The sequence below is a fragment of the Schistocerca cancellata genome, chromosome 3 (genome assembly GCF_023864275.1).
Source record: "Schistocerca cancellata isolate TAMUIC-IGC-003103 chromosome 3, iqSchCanc2.1, whole genome shotgun sequence".
Lineage (NCBI taxonomy): Eukaryota > Metazoa > Arthropoda > Insecta > Orthoptera > Acrididae > Schistocerca > Schistocerca cancellata.
Window position 1 is genome coordinate 581,637,896 of NC_064628.1, and position 14,824 is coordinate 581,652,719.

At 44.6% G+C, this 14,824-nt stretch overlaps 1 non-coding gene across 1 annotated transcript; it reads right to left on the reverse strand.

Annotated features, from left to right (window-relative positions):
• Positions 1-554: 554 nt before the first annotated feature.
• On the reverse strand, positions 555-629 carry Trnas-cga (transfer RNA serine (anticodon CGA)). Its single transcript has one exon. It is a non-coding gene; the product is annotated as a tRNA-Ser (tRNA).
• Positions 630-14,824: the final 14,195 nt, after the last annotated feature.

Sequence of the window (14,824 nt, forward strand, 5' to 3'; positions counted from 1 at the left end):
CGCCGTCTTACATAATGTTATTAAACGACTATTCTTGTCTTTTTATATTTACCTGTCAGACCTCTTACCCCTTTTTAAACTTTAAACGAATAAAATAATACTGTATAATTCTAATCTTCTCTTCATTAAATTAAAAAAAAGCTTAGAAAAAACTCCTCCCAACAGGCCATGAAGGCCCAACGGTATTGACCGGTCGCCGTGTCATCCTCAGCTCATAGTCGTCGCTGGATGCGGATACGGAGGGGCATATGGCCAGCACACCGCTCTCCCAGCCGTATGTCAGTTTCCGAGACCGGAGCCGCTACTTTTCAATCATGTAGCTCCTCAGTTTGGCTCACAAGAGCTGAGTGCACCCCGCTTGCCAACAGCGCTCGGCAGACCGGATGGTCACCCACCCAAGTGCTAGACCAGCGCAACAGCGCTTAACTTCGGTGATCTGACGGGAACCGCTGTTACCACTTTGGCAAGGTCGTTGGCATTAAATTTTAAAACCTTTTTAAATTTTGTCTACATAAATATTATTTGCAATGAAACTTCCTGGCAAATTAGAACTGTGTCCCGGACCGAGACTCGAACTCGGGACCTTTGCCTTTCGCAGGCAACTGCTCTACCAACTGAGCTACCCAAGCACAACTCACACCCCCTCCTCACAGCTTTACTTGTGCCAGTACCTCGTCTCCTACCTTCCAAACTTTACAGAAGCTCTACTGCGAACCTTGCAGAACTAGCACTCCTGAAAGAAAGGATATTGCGGAGACATGGTTTAGCCACAGCCTGGGGGATGTTTCCAGAATGAGATTTTCACTCTGCAGCGGAGTGTGCACTGATTCGAAACTTCCTGGCAGATTAAAACTGTGTGCCGGACCGAGACTCGACTCGAGCCTTGACAAAGGTCCCGAGTTCGAGTCTCGGTCCGGCACACAGTTTTCTCTGCCTCGTGATGGCTGTGTGTTGTGTGCTGTCCTTAGGTTAGTTAGTTTTAAGTAGTTCTAAGTTCTAGGGGACTGATGACCATAGATGTTAAGTCCCATAGTGCTCAGAGCCATTTGAACCATTTTTTTAATCAAAAAAATGGTTCAATTGGCTCTGAGCACTATGGGACTCAACATCTTAGGTCATAAGTCCCCTAGAACTTAGAACTACTTAAACCTAACTAACCTAAGGACATTACACACACCCATGCCCGAGGCAGGATTCGAACCTGCGACCGTAGCAGTCCCGTGGTTCCGGACTGCAGCGCCAGAACCGCTAGACCACCGCGGCCGGCGCTTTTTTTTAATCTGCCAGGAAGTTTCATATCAGCGCACACTCCGCTGCAGAGTGAAAATGTCATTCTGGATTATTTGCAATGTGTTAATTTAGTTTCTATAAATGCTTTAAACTGAAGACCAGGATACTGTACCACTGGCAGCCCTCTCCCCTTCCACGCCTCCCCCCTCCGCCACGCTGGCCGCATGGTACGAGAAGGGTGACATAACAGTAAAGAAATAAAATTCACCTTCCTCCACACTAACGTGTGCAGCATATTATATGTAACTACAGCTTTCCACTGAGACAGAGGTATGTAAAAATTTTGATACATATTTGTGTCCATTTTTTTGCTCTTGAAGTTGCTGTGACTTATGTCGTTTGTTTCACTACGAGGCAGCTTGAAAGAAGCCAGGGGGAGGAAAATTAGGTAATGGCACAAAAGCATGAAATAAAGTGTTTGTTTCAAAAATAAAAAAAGCCAACGCCAGGCAATAACTCCCCTCAAGAAACAGGGAAAACACGCAGTCCAGTGACGTTAACGTGATCAGTGCCTATTTTCGGAGTCAACGTGCAATAAGCATTCACACACGCTAGGAGGCAGCACTAATGATGGTGCGTGTATAGAGCGTGTCGATGGAGGCGATTAAAAAAATGGTTCAAATGGCTCTGAGCACTATGGGACTTAACTGCTGAGGTTCTCAGTCCCCTAGAACTTAGAACTACTTAAACCTAACTAACCTAAGGACATCACACACATCCATGCCAGAGCCAGGATTCGAACCTGCGGCCGTAGCGGTCGCGCTGTTCCAGACTGTAGCGCCTAGAAACGCTCAGCCACTCCGGCCGGTGGAGGCGACAAAAAGTGCAGTTGTCGTAAGGAGGAAACGGAGAGAATTACGTGACGTTTAAGAGGTCATGATCATTGACTTTCGGGCCAGGGTGGAAGCATTGCCGAAACGTCTAAGTGTGTAAACTGTTCGCGCGCCGTCGTGGTGCATGGCCAAAAGGCGGTAACCCAAAACCGGCGCGGAGCAACTGCACCACAGGCCACAGAGGGCAGCGTTGAACTACTGCTGCGGAGATGTGTACGGGCGAACAGACGTGCAGCTGTTGAGCAACTGGTCGCCCTCATGAACCAAGGGGCTGCCAACAGCGTCTCCTCAACAAGTGTTCAGCGAACGTTGCTGCGTGTGGGCCACGCGACAAGCACTTAGTGCAAGCACCCATGCTGACTGCTACTCAGCTGGACGTCCACTGAGTGTCAACAGGGGGCATTTTCAGATGAATAACGCTTTATGCCCCATCGGATATATGTCTGTTGGCGTGTACTGGGTGAAAAGTCTGAAAGCCGGCCGCTGTGGCCGACGGGTTCTAGGAGCTTCAGTCCAGAACCGCTCTGCTGCTACGGTCGCAAATTCGAATCCTGCGTCGGGCATGGTTGTGTATGACGTCCTTAGGTTAGTTAGGTTTTGGTAGTTCTAAGTCTAGGGGACTGATAACTTCATATGTTAAGTCCCATAGTGCTTAGAGCCATTTTTTTGAAAGTATGAAAGCAAACATCCTGGAGTAAACGTCGGAAGGATCTAGGCCAGAAGAGGAAGCGTTATGGTCTGGAGAATATTTTCGTGCCATTTCCTAGATAATTTCGTCGTTCTGAAAGGTATAATGGATCAATAGAAGTGTCTACCACTACATGCCGTTTATTTTTTCCTCGGCACAACGGCATCTACCAACAGGAAAACAGTACGTGTCACACAATTCGCAGTGTCTGTACATGGTTTCAAGAGCACCACGGTGAGTTCGCCGTACTCTCCTGGCAACTAGACTCCCGAAATTTAAACCCAGTCGAGCACTTGTGGGACGACTTCGATCGGACTGTTCGTCCCACGGATCGTCAGCCGAGAAACCTGGAGCAGCTGGCGACGGCACTGGAGCCGGCGTGACTGCACGTTCCTGTCGGTACCTGCCAGTACCTCACTTATTCTCTTCCTGCACGTCTGCACAGCAAAAAGTGTTTATTCCGGCTTTCGACAGGCGGCCACATTAATGTGAATGGACAGTGTACCTTCTCTACAGTGAAAAAGCCTGTGATATGCAGTCATCAAAATGCATACCATGAAACACAAAGTCGTGCTAAGGCGCTGCAGTGATGGACTGTGCGGCTCGTCCCGACGGAGGTTCGAGTCCTCCATTGGGCATGAGTGTGTGTGTGTGTGTGTGTGTGTGTGTGTGTTTGTCCTTAGGATAATTTATGTTAAGTAGTGTGTAAGCTTAGGGACTGATGAAATTCGCAGCTAAGTCCCGTAGGATTTCACACACATTTTTTTTTCAAAGTCATGCGACAGTCCTCACACGAAACACGTACACTTTGATCAAAGTGCAGCCAATCATTTCTGTAAGTGTACAGCACTGCATGTAACAGATGCAAAACTGTTGCATGTCTACGAACTCTCCGTTAGTAAACCTGTCAGTACTTCTGTGTATCACTGTTAACGTGCAAAAAACATGGCCGGACAAAAGAAACTTGAAAAAAAAAAAAAACCAACCAGTACTAACTGCAGACTTGCAGAAGAATAGAGTTGTGAGCATTATTGCCAAAAGAAAGCACTGCCGACTAAACGGAACACTTTTTTTTTTTCTTTTCGAACAAGACATACAGCGTATACCACGACGTTTCCACTGTTGTGAAGACATTTGTAATGCATTACGGATACAAAGTTAAATAGGGATAAGAAACCAATTAATGTGCAATTACGCTGTAAGGAGCCACAGGAGACCGCGAGTTCTTTGTACAGAGATACTCGGAAAATATCTCTGGACATACTCCAAAAAATTCGTCGCTGGTTTTAGGTTCATGTGGTATTTATTAGAGCGTTGGAAACTTATTCTGCCTCTCACAGCCTGTAATCTGAATTAATGCTGCACTAGCAGGTTTTCTCGCGCGTTCATTGCGGCAACAACCGACTCACGCACCGTCTTTGGGAACGGATTTCTTTTTTTCTTTCCCCGACGATAGTGGCTGCTGAGAAATTCAGGAGGTTAGGCGCCGACTGAGAACAATACAGGACCGGTCCCGCGATTGCCATAATCCGGCCAGCGCGCCCCAAGTTGTGCACAAAATAACAATAATAACAGAGGCGCGCCGGCCGAGGCCGATAGCGGCCTGCCCTTATACAGAAGCTTGCTATCAATGAAGGCAGCAGCCGGCTACAATGGGCCGCGCTGCGACCGTAACCTGTTGTCCGGGGCCGTTCAAAATTTCGTTACCGCCGCCGTGCCCGCCGGCTTACGTAATTCTCGCAGCATTCCCCCTTAATCAAATGCGCGCAATTTTCCTGTCCGCCGTTTTCGCCTGTTGTTTCTTTTGTGGACGGAGTTTGCCAGTTTTTCAGGTTATTAGCGGCGCCGGAACGGTGTGCCAGCTTCGTCGCCCACTCCTATTCAGTAACCAGCTCCGGGCAATCAGCGCCGTCCGTCAAGAAATCGGCGAGGGCTACGACATTCTGAACGGCTGTAGTGCGTGCCTCGTTCGAAATGGCCAATGATGAGGTACCGGTTTGAAACGATCCCGTCTCACGTTATAATGTCTGCAATACATCATACTTTTGCATAAATCCGTGTTCTGTTGGTAGCTTCATGAAAAGAGGTTATAGCACCGGCGTCAACTAAAGTAAAACACAGGTAATGGACAGTGGTCGAATTAAGTGAGGTTGTGATGGAGCAATTACACTACTGGCCATTAAAATTGCTACACCAAGAAGAAATGCAGATGATAAACGGGTATTCATTGGACAAACATATTATACTGGAACTGACATGTTCACGCAACTTGGGTGCATAGATCCTGAGAAATCAGTACCCAGAACAACCACCTCTGGCCGTAATAGCGGCCTTGATACCCCTGGGCTTTGAGTCAAACAGAGCTTGGATGGCGTGTACAGGTACAGCTGCCCATGCATCCTCAACACGATACCACAGTCCATCAAGAGTAGTGACTGGCGTATTGAGACGAGCCAGTTGCTCCGCCACCATTGACCAGACGTTTTCAAATGGTGAGAGATCTGGAGAATGTGCTGGCCAGTGCAGCAGTAGAACATTTTCTGTATCCAGAAAGGCCCGTACAGGACCTGCAACATGCGGTTGTGCATTATCCTGCTGAAACGTAGGGTTTCGCTGAAGGGTAGAGCCACGGGTCTTAAAACATCTGAAATGTAACGTCCACTGTTCAAAGTGGCGTCAATGCGAACAAGAGGTCACTGAGACGTGGAACCAATGGCACCCCATACCATCACGCTGGGTGATACGCCAGTATGGCGATGACGAATACACGCTTCCAATGTGCGTTCACTATTATGTCGTCAAACACGGATGCGACCATCATGATGCTGTAAACAGAACCTGGACTCATCCGAAAAAAATGACGTTTTGCCATTCGTGAACCCAGGTTCGTCATTGAGTACACCATGGTAGGCGCTCCTGTCTGTGATGCAGCGTCAAGGGTAACCGCAGCCATGATCTCCGAGTTGATAGTCCATGCTGTCGCAAACGTCGTCGAACTGTTCGTGCAGATGGTTGTTGTCTTGGAAACGTCCCCATGTGTTGACTCAGGATGAAGACGTGGCTGCACGATCCATTACAGCCATGCGGATAAGATGCCTGTCATCTCGACTGCTAGTGATCCGAGGCCGTTGGGACCCGGCATGGTGTTCCATATTACCCTCCTGAACCCACCGATTCCATATTCTGCTAACAGTCAGTGGATCTCGACCAACGCGAGCAGCAATGTCAGGAGATATGATAAACCACAATCGCGATAGGCTTCAATTCGAGCTTTATCAAAGTCGGAAACGTGATGGTACGCATTTCTCCTCCTTACACGAGGCATCACAACAACGTTTCACCAGGCAACGCCGGTCAACTGCTGTTTGTGTATGAGTAATCGGTTGGAGACTTTCCTCATGTCAGCACGTTGTAGGTGTCACCACCGGCGCCAACTGCTCTGAAAAGCTAATCATTTGCGTATCGCAGCTTCTTCTTCCTGTCGGCTAAATTTCGCGTCTGTAGCACGTCATCTTCGTTGTGTAGCAGTTTTAATGGCCAGTAGTGTATATTAGAAAATGAAGCATTGAAAGTAGAAGATGAGTTTCGCTATTTGGGCAGTCCGTACGGACGACGTAGAAATAAGCATACCTGGCATAGAGAAACAACTGAAATATTTCAAAACAAATAAGTCGCCAGGTCCGGATGTAATGCCAGTTCGATTTTACAAAGAGCGCTCTACGGCACTGGCTCCTTACCTAGGATGCATGTCCCATGAATTTCTCCCCCAGCACAAAGTCCCAAGCCACTGGTAAAAAGTGCAGTTGGCTCCAGTATATAAGGAAGGTAAAAGAAAGGACCCGCAAAATTACAGACCGTTATCCCTAACTTCTGTTTGCTGCAGAATCCTTGAATAAATTCTCAGTTCAAATATAATGAACTTTCTTGAGACTGAGAGGCTTATTTCCACGAATCAGCATGGTTTTAGAAAGCTCCTGCGAAACTCAGCTTGCCCTTTTCTCACGTGATACACTGAGAACCATGGATGAAGGGCAACAGGCAGATTCCATATTTCTAGAGTCTCGGAAAGCATTTGACACGGTTCCGCTTTGCAGGCTGTTAACGAAGGTGCGAGCATATGGAATAAGTTCACAGATATGTGAGTGGCTCGAAGACTTCTTAAGTAGTAGAACCCAGTAGGTTGTCCTCGACAGCGAGTGTTCATCAGAGACGAGGGTAGCGTCAGGAGAGCCCCAGGCAAGTGTGAGAGGACAGCTGTTGTTCTCCATATTCACAAATAATTCGGCGGACAGGGTGGGCAGCAGTCTGCGGTTGTTTTCAGATGATGCCGTGGTGCACGGCAAGGTTCAAAATGGTTCTGAGCCCTATGGGACTTAACATCTACGGTCATCAGTCCCCTAGAACTTAGAACTACTTAAACCTAACTAACCTAAGGACAGCACACAACACGCAGTCATCACGAGGCAGAGATGTACGGCAAGGTTCTAAGTGGACTCACTGTAGGAAGATACAAGTCGACGTAGACAAAATTTCCAGTTGGTGTGATGAATGGCAGCTAGCTTTAAATGTGGATAATGTATGTTAATGCGGATGAGAAGGAAGAACAAATCTGTAATGTTCCGATACAGTAATACTAGTGTCCTGCTTGATAGAGTTTAAATAACTGGGCGTAACGTTGCAAAGCGATATGACGTGGAACGAGCATGTGAAAACTGTGGAAGTGGAGGTAAATGGTCGACTTCGGTTTTTTGGGAGAATTTCAGGAATGGTTCACTTGTAAAGGAGCCCCCATATAGGACGCTGGTGCGACATATTCTTGAGTACTGCTCGATTCTTTGCGATCCGTACCAGGTCGGATTGAAGGAGACATGCAAGCAATTCAGAGTCGGGCTGCTAGATTTGTTACCGGTAGGTTCGCACAGCACGTAATTGTTATGGAGATGCTTCGGATATTCAGATGGGAATCCCTGGAAGGAAAGCGACGTTGTTTTCGAGAAACACTATTGAGAAGATTTAGAGAACCGGCATTTGAAGATGACTGCCGAACGATTCTACTGCCGCCAACACACCGCGTAAGGACCACGACAATAAGATACTAGAAATTATGGTTCATACGGAGGCGTACAGACAGTCGTTTTTCCCACGCTCTATTTTCGAGTGGAACAGGAGGGGAAATGACAAGTGGTGATGCAGTGTACCCCCCGCCACGCACCGTCCGGTGGCTTGCTGCGTATCTGTGTAGATGTTGATGTAGAACTGATGATGTCCGAAGCAGAGAGGTTATAAAATGCAGACTGGCAATAACACAGAAAGGATGTATGAAAAAAGGAATAAATTTAAGCGTCAGGAAGAGTTTTCTGAAAACATTTGTCTCGAGTGTTGCCTTGTAGGGAACTGGAACGGGGATGGCAAGCGATTTAGAGAATAGAACTTTGCCAATCTGGTGCTGCAGAGGAATGCCGAAGATACATCGAATAAGGAATCAGTAGAAACTGAATCTAAATGGGAGAAAAGGAAATTCACGCCACAACATGACTAAAAGAAAGAATAGGTTGATATTATACATCCACAGGCAGGCATCAAGAGATCATCAGTTTGGTGTATGTGTGTGGGGGGTGGGGTGGGGTGGGGGGGTGGTAGTGGGCCGGGGATTTCTAGAGAGAGACCAATATTTGACAATGCACCTAGTAATCAGGATCATATGGATGTAGTTTGCAGTAGCTATGCACATATGAGGTTTGCACAGAATAGCCTTGGTGAACTACATCAAATCAGTCTTCGGACTGAAGGCCACGCCAGCCTAGTGGCCGAGCGGTTCTAGACGCTTCAGTCTGGAACCGCGCGACCGCTACGGTCGCAGGCTCGAATCCTGCCTCGGGCATGGATGTATGTGATGTCCTTAGGTTAGTTAGGTTTAAGTAGTTCTAAGTTCTAGGGGACTGATGATCTCAGCAGTCAAGTACCATAATGCTCAGAGCCATTTGAACCATTTTGAACTGAAGGCCACAACAACAACAACATGAGGGAAAACACACGAATAATTATTTTCGTATTGAGTGACAGAAAGCTGAAGATTGACTTTCATTGTCGAAAAAAAAAAAGAAAATGCAACAGATTTCAGTCCGACTGTGAAATGGATGGTGCCATTGGATCTGTCTTTGGTTTACTGCGTATATGTCAGTGCTCTGCTATTAAACATGCGGATGTTAGCGGATGAAACTTGAAAGTTTAAGAGTTAATGCAAATAATTTAGCAAACAGTGTTGATAGTCAACGTGAACGTGTGACTTTCGCAGGAGTAGTTTTTTAATCGTAACAAAAGAGAAAATGATTGAAACCGCTCGAAAAACTACTCTTTACTATCATATGATGATTAAATCCTGATGAAAATGAACATTTTGAATTATTGTAACTGAAGAGCATTATTGGACTCATCGCAGCTCAGCAGCTTTCTTCACTATAAACATGACTGCACAATCAAAAGCTTTTTTACCTAATTTCCACTCTGTAATTTCATATAGTAGGGTGCTTTTAGCACCTTTACGTACTCAGAAAAAAATTTTTGTAACTACAAATAGGCTATCATACGGATCTATGATGTTGGTTTGCGAGCTTCATACAGGTTGTTGTACAAGTGTCTTGGAATTACGACTCGGTTATCTCTATACGTATACTTCCTCATGATATTGACGATCAGTAAAACCGTAACTACAGCATTGATTCTATTAACAAACTGAAAAAGACTTTTTGCTCTTCGACAACACATCTTTAATCATCACGTAGGAAAAAAAGTCCACATTTTTACAGATTTCATTGTTAATAAAGATACAACACGAATGAAAAATTTGGATAGTGTGGTTCAGAGTTGCAAAGCAAGTTTAAAAAAGCCCTTCTGGTGTATATTACTTCACTTATGCACAGAATTTCCTCGCAGTACTATAGTTTTTTTTCGCAGTATTGTGTTATATATGTACATGAAATGAAATGATCGCATGGCATTATTGGCCGGAAGGCACCGTTTGCTGTTGTCCGATCACCTGGCGTAACTTTTCCTATTTAATGCCACTTGCACGACTTGCGCGTTGACGGAAATGAGATGAAATGGCAAGGAAAATACAAATCCCCAGTCCCCGAAGGAAGGAAGTCTCCTTCTCGGTACAGAAACCTGGGACCCCGCGACCTAGAGACAGCCACGGTAACCAGCAGACGACGAGCTGCAGACATATAAATACATATTATATTACGCATTCCGCTTTTCAAGTTTTTCTCATTTTAAAGAAAAGGAAATACGATACAATGTGGTTTATGCATTATGTGTAAACAGACTCGTTCCAAAATCGGGTAGCCTTGACTCAGGTATTGTAATGAAGGTAGAGATACACGTATAAATACAGAAAATTGCAACCAGTCACTTTTTCGAAATAGTTATTTATTCCCTAAACCGGTTTCCGAATCTTTTCAGGCCCATCTTCAGATGGTGCACAGTGGGTTACATGACTATTACAAAGCACAATACTGGGTGCTGGCATTCTGCAGTGTGGGCGGCTTTATTGCTACTAGCCATCTATCAGCTTCCATTGTGACTGACAGTTGGTAGCACTTTTCACAGGAAATGTCTTTATTTATCGATGGTTACGAAATTTTGCCAGCATCCAGCACGTGCTGTACAGCTGTTGCTTGTCATTTGTAACAAATGTTGCAAAGGCATCGAGTGCACTGAGGACCGATGTGAGGCATTTAAAATTTTATGTGTGGAAAGTGTAATTAAGCTCGAGGTGGCTCTGTGATAGTTTGGGCACCGTGAATAAAGGCTCACTCAACCATGTCACCAGGAACAAAACCCAGAATGTTTATTTCAACATTTTCGATGATCAAGTGTTATGTCACAACTGTAGTTCTCTAGGGTTGCACGTATATTCCCTAGTTTGGGGAGTCCTGATACTCCCTGTGTTAACTCTGCTTAACTGCTAAATGAATCGATCTACATCCCACAGAAACAACTGAGACTATTTAGAACAGCGAGTGAAACGTAGCAATTAATATTCAATCAATATGATAACTGTGTAAGATCTAATCATTAGTGGGTGGCTTCGCTTGGATATGATACGCCTGAAGAAACTCTTCCTCCTCTAACTGAGTTCATTACCAAGGCCAAAGACGTTGTTGTATATGAGAGCCATATTTCTGTAGATAACGATGCTCAGGGTGATATATTATTCTTGGATTTCAGGAAGGCATTTCACAATATCCCTCACTGTCGTCCAGTGGAAAAATAGTACGTGCTTGCCGAGTATCAGACCAGATTTCTGACTGGATTCAGGACTTCCTTGTAAATAGAACTCAACACATCGCTCTTAACAGAACAAAATGTAAAGGTAGTTTTGGCAGTACCCCAAGGAAGTGTCATATTACTGTCACTGTTTACAGTGCATGTAAATGATGTAGCAGAAAGCGTCGGAAGCTCCTTAAGACTGTTCGCAGATGATGCGGTTGTCTGTAAGGAAGTGGCAACGCGGAATGACCTGCAGAGGACTGATGAATGGTGCAGGCTCTGGCAGTTGACCCAGAACGTAAATAAATTTAACGGGTTCCGCACAATTAACCTACTAATGGCAAATTGCTGGAAGCACTCTCTGCCTTAAAATAAATAGGAATAACAATACAGAACAATTTTAAGGGGAATGACCACATAAAACAAATAGTAGTGAAAGCAGAAGCCAGACTTAGATTCATTGGCAGAATTTTAAGGATCCACGAAAGAAATGGCTTACAAGACGCTTGCCCGACCTATTCTTAAGTATTGTTCATCAGTCTGGGATCCTTACCAGGTAGAACTGATGGAAGAGATGGAGAAGTTCATAGAGAAGATCCAACGAAGAGTGGAGCATATATCACGGGATGATTTAGTAGGTGCGAGAGTGTTACAGACAGGCTCCAGTGGCAGAGGGTACAAGACAGAGACGTCATGAATCACAGAGACGTTTACTAATGAAATTTGGAGATAACACTTCCCGACAATAATAGGAGAACATATCACTTCCTCCCATATGCATGTCACGAAATTGTCACAACCAGAAAATTCGAGAAATTAGAGCTAATAGAGAAGTTTACCGACAGTCATTCTCCCGCGCGCCATTTGCGAGTGGAACAGAAAAGAGGGGATCAATTACTGGTACCAGAAGTACTACAGTTTGGTGGCTTTTAAGGTATGATGTAGATGAAGATATGGAAGTTAAGGAATTCTGCTACCTGGGAAGTAAAGTGTCACATGGAGGACGAGGCAGGGAGAACGTAAAAAGTGGACTAACACAGGCAACGAGAATAATCCTGGCCAAAAGAAGTCTACCAGCATCAAACATAGGCCTTGATTAGAGGAAGAAATTTCTGAGAACATACATTTGGAGCACGGGATTGTATAGAAGTGAATCATGCACTGTTGGAAAACCGAAAGGTGAAACCTATGCGTTTGAGGCGTGTGGTAGAAGATTAAAGGAAAGAAGGAAGGAAGATTGTGTTTAAGGTCCCGTCAACATCGAGGTCATTAGAGACGGAGTACAAACTCGGATGGTGTCAAGAGTGGGGGAAGGAAATCGGCCGTGCCCTTCGAAAGGAACCATATCGGCATTTGCCTGGAATCACTTCAGACATCAAGGAAAACCCAAATTTGTAAATTACGTGGAGCGGTAAGGTATGTGGAGGTTCTCCTCAGACTCGGCGGAGAAAGGAATACAACGGAAACACTGAGAAGAAGGTGGGAGAGGAAGTAAGACGTCTGTTATTACGTCAGAGAATAAGTTCCATGCTACTGGAGGTAGCTGTAGACTATAAAAACTGTAGGGAAAGACATAGATTAGAATAAATTCAACAAATAACTGAGGGCGTTGGTTTTAAGTGCTACTCTGATATGAAGAGTTTGGTACAAGATCGGAATTCATGGAGAGCAACATAATACCAACTATAAGATATGTTTCAAAAAAGACTGCAAAAACCCTTGTTGCTCGTGCTGTCCTGGTCTACCTCTACGGTCAGCACGTTCTTCAGTTCTCTCACTCACTGAAATCATTTCGTCATGGATTGCTGAGAGAATAGTACACCACCATTCGCCAGCCACTAGACTAACATAAAGTTGACGCAGCATGGAATAACGGAACCGTATCTGCCACCCAAGCTCAGTTCGACCAGATGTCCAATCTGCTTAGAGTCATTGCTGCCAGAGATGGTCACTCCGTGTAATAAATGTAGCACCCTGTATAACCAGGGAATTCCACATTTTTGGCCATGTGTTCTTCCTACTAAACTGGAGACACACAATAACTTAAACATCGTTTTTTTCCCTATTCTTCCTGATGTTGCAGTTTCAATGACCATTAGGTTATTTTAAATAGACACTGGCGAGGCGAACGTGGACGCTCGAAACGTAGAAAAAATTGTCGTGTGTTCTGACGAACTGCGGTACATGTTGATCACGTCTTACAAGTGAAAGAGTGCGTTGGCAACATGAGGCAGTGCGTTCTACTTACCAACAGGGTGTCGTCCAGGTAGATAGTGTAGGTGGATATATTTATGTGTGATGAAACTTACATCTACAATCGTACTCCGCAAATCACCTTCTGGTGTAGCGGAGGTTTCATCGTGTACCACTGTCACATATTGTCTCTCCTGTTCCACTCATGAATGGTCCGCGGGAAGAAGGATTTTTAGTAAATCCCCATGTGAATTCTAAACCCTCTAATTTTATCTTCATAGTCTTTTCGTGAAATATATATAGGACGGAAAAAACTGTTGGTTGACATTTCCAGGAAGGTAAACTTGCCTCCAGTGTCTTTAGTATGCCATGTCGCGGCTCGTAGCCGCTCTCATCACAACGAAAATAAGTGCTGCACGTTACGGGGTAGTGTATATACAGGGTGGTCCATTGATAGTGACCAGGCCAAATATCTTACAAAATAAGCATCAAACGAAAAAACTACAAAGAACGAAACTCGTCTAGCTTGAAGGGGGAAGCCAGATGGCGCTATGGTTGGCCCGCGAGATGGCGCTGCCATAGGTCAAACGGATGTCAACTACCATTTTGTTAAATAGGAACCCCCATTTTTATTACATATTCGTGTAGTACGCAAAGAAATATGAATGTTTCAGTTGGACCACTTTTTTCGCTTTGTGATAGATGGCGCTGTAATAGGCAATTTCCATCTTACGACAGGTTAAAGAAAGACAAACCTACGTTTATATATTTTGTGGACTTAGAGAAAGCCTTTGACACTGTTGACCGTAATACTCTCTTTGAAATTCTGAAGGTAACAGGGCTAAAATACAGATAGTGAAAGCCTGTTTACAATTTGTACAGAAAACAGACGACCATTACAAGAGTCCAGTGGCATGAAAGGGTAGCAGTGATTTAGAAGGGAGTGAGACAGTGCTGTAGCCTATCCCCGATGTTAATCAATCTGTACATGCAGCAAGCAGTAAAGGAAACAAAATAAATATTTAGAGTAGGAATTAAAGCTCATGGAGAAGAAATAAAATCTTTGAGATTTGCCTATGACATTGTGATTCTGTCAGTGACAGCAAAAAACTTAGAAGAACAGTTGAACGGAATGGACAGTGACTTGAAAGGAGGATATAAGATGAACATCAACAAAAGCAAAACAAGTGTAGTCGAATCAACTCAGGTGATGTTGAGGAATTAGATTAGAAAACGAGACAAAGTAGTTGATGATTTTTGCTTTTTGGGCAGTAAAATAGCTGATGATGGTCAAAGTAGAAAGGATATGAAATGTAGACTTCTGAAGAAGATAAATTCGTGAAGATCAAACGTAAATTTAAATTTTAGGAATTCTTTTGTGAAGACATATGAATGGAGTTTAGCCTTGTAAGAAAGTGAGACGTGGTCGATTAGAATTTCCGGCAAGAAAAGAACAGAATGTTTCGGTATTTGGTGCTACGGAAGAATGCTAGAGATTAGACGGGTTGATTGCGCAACTAATGAGGGGTACTTAACAGAATTTGGGAGA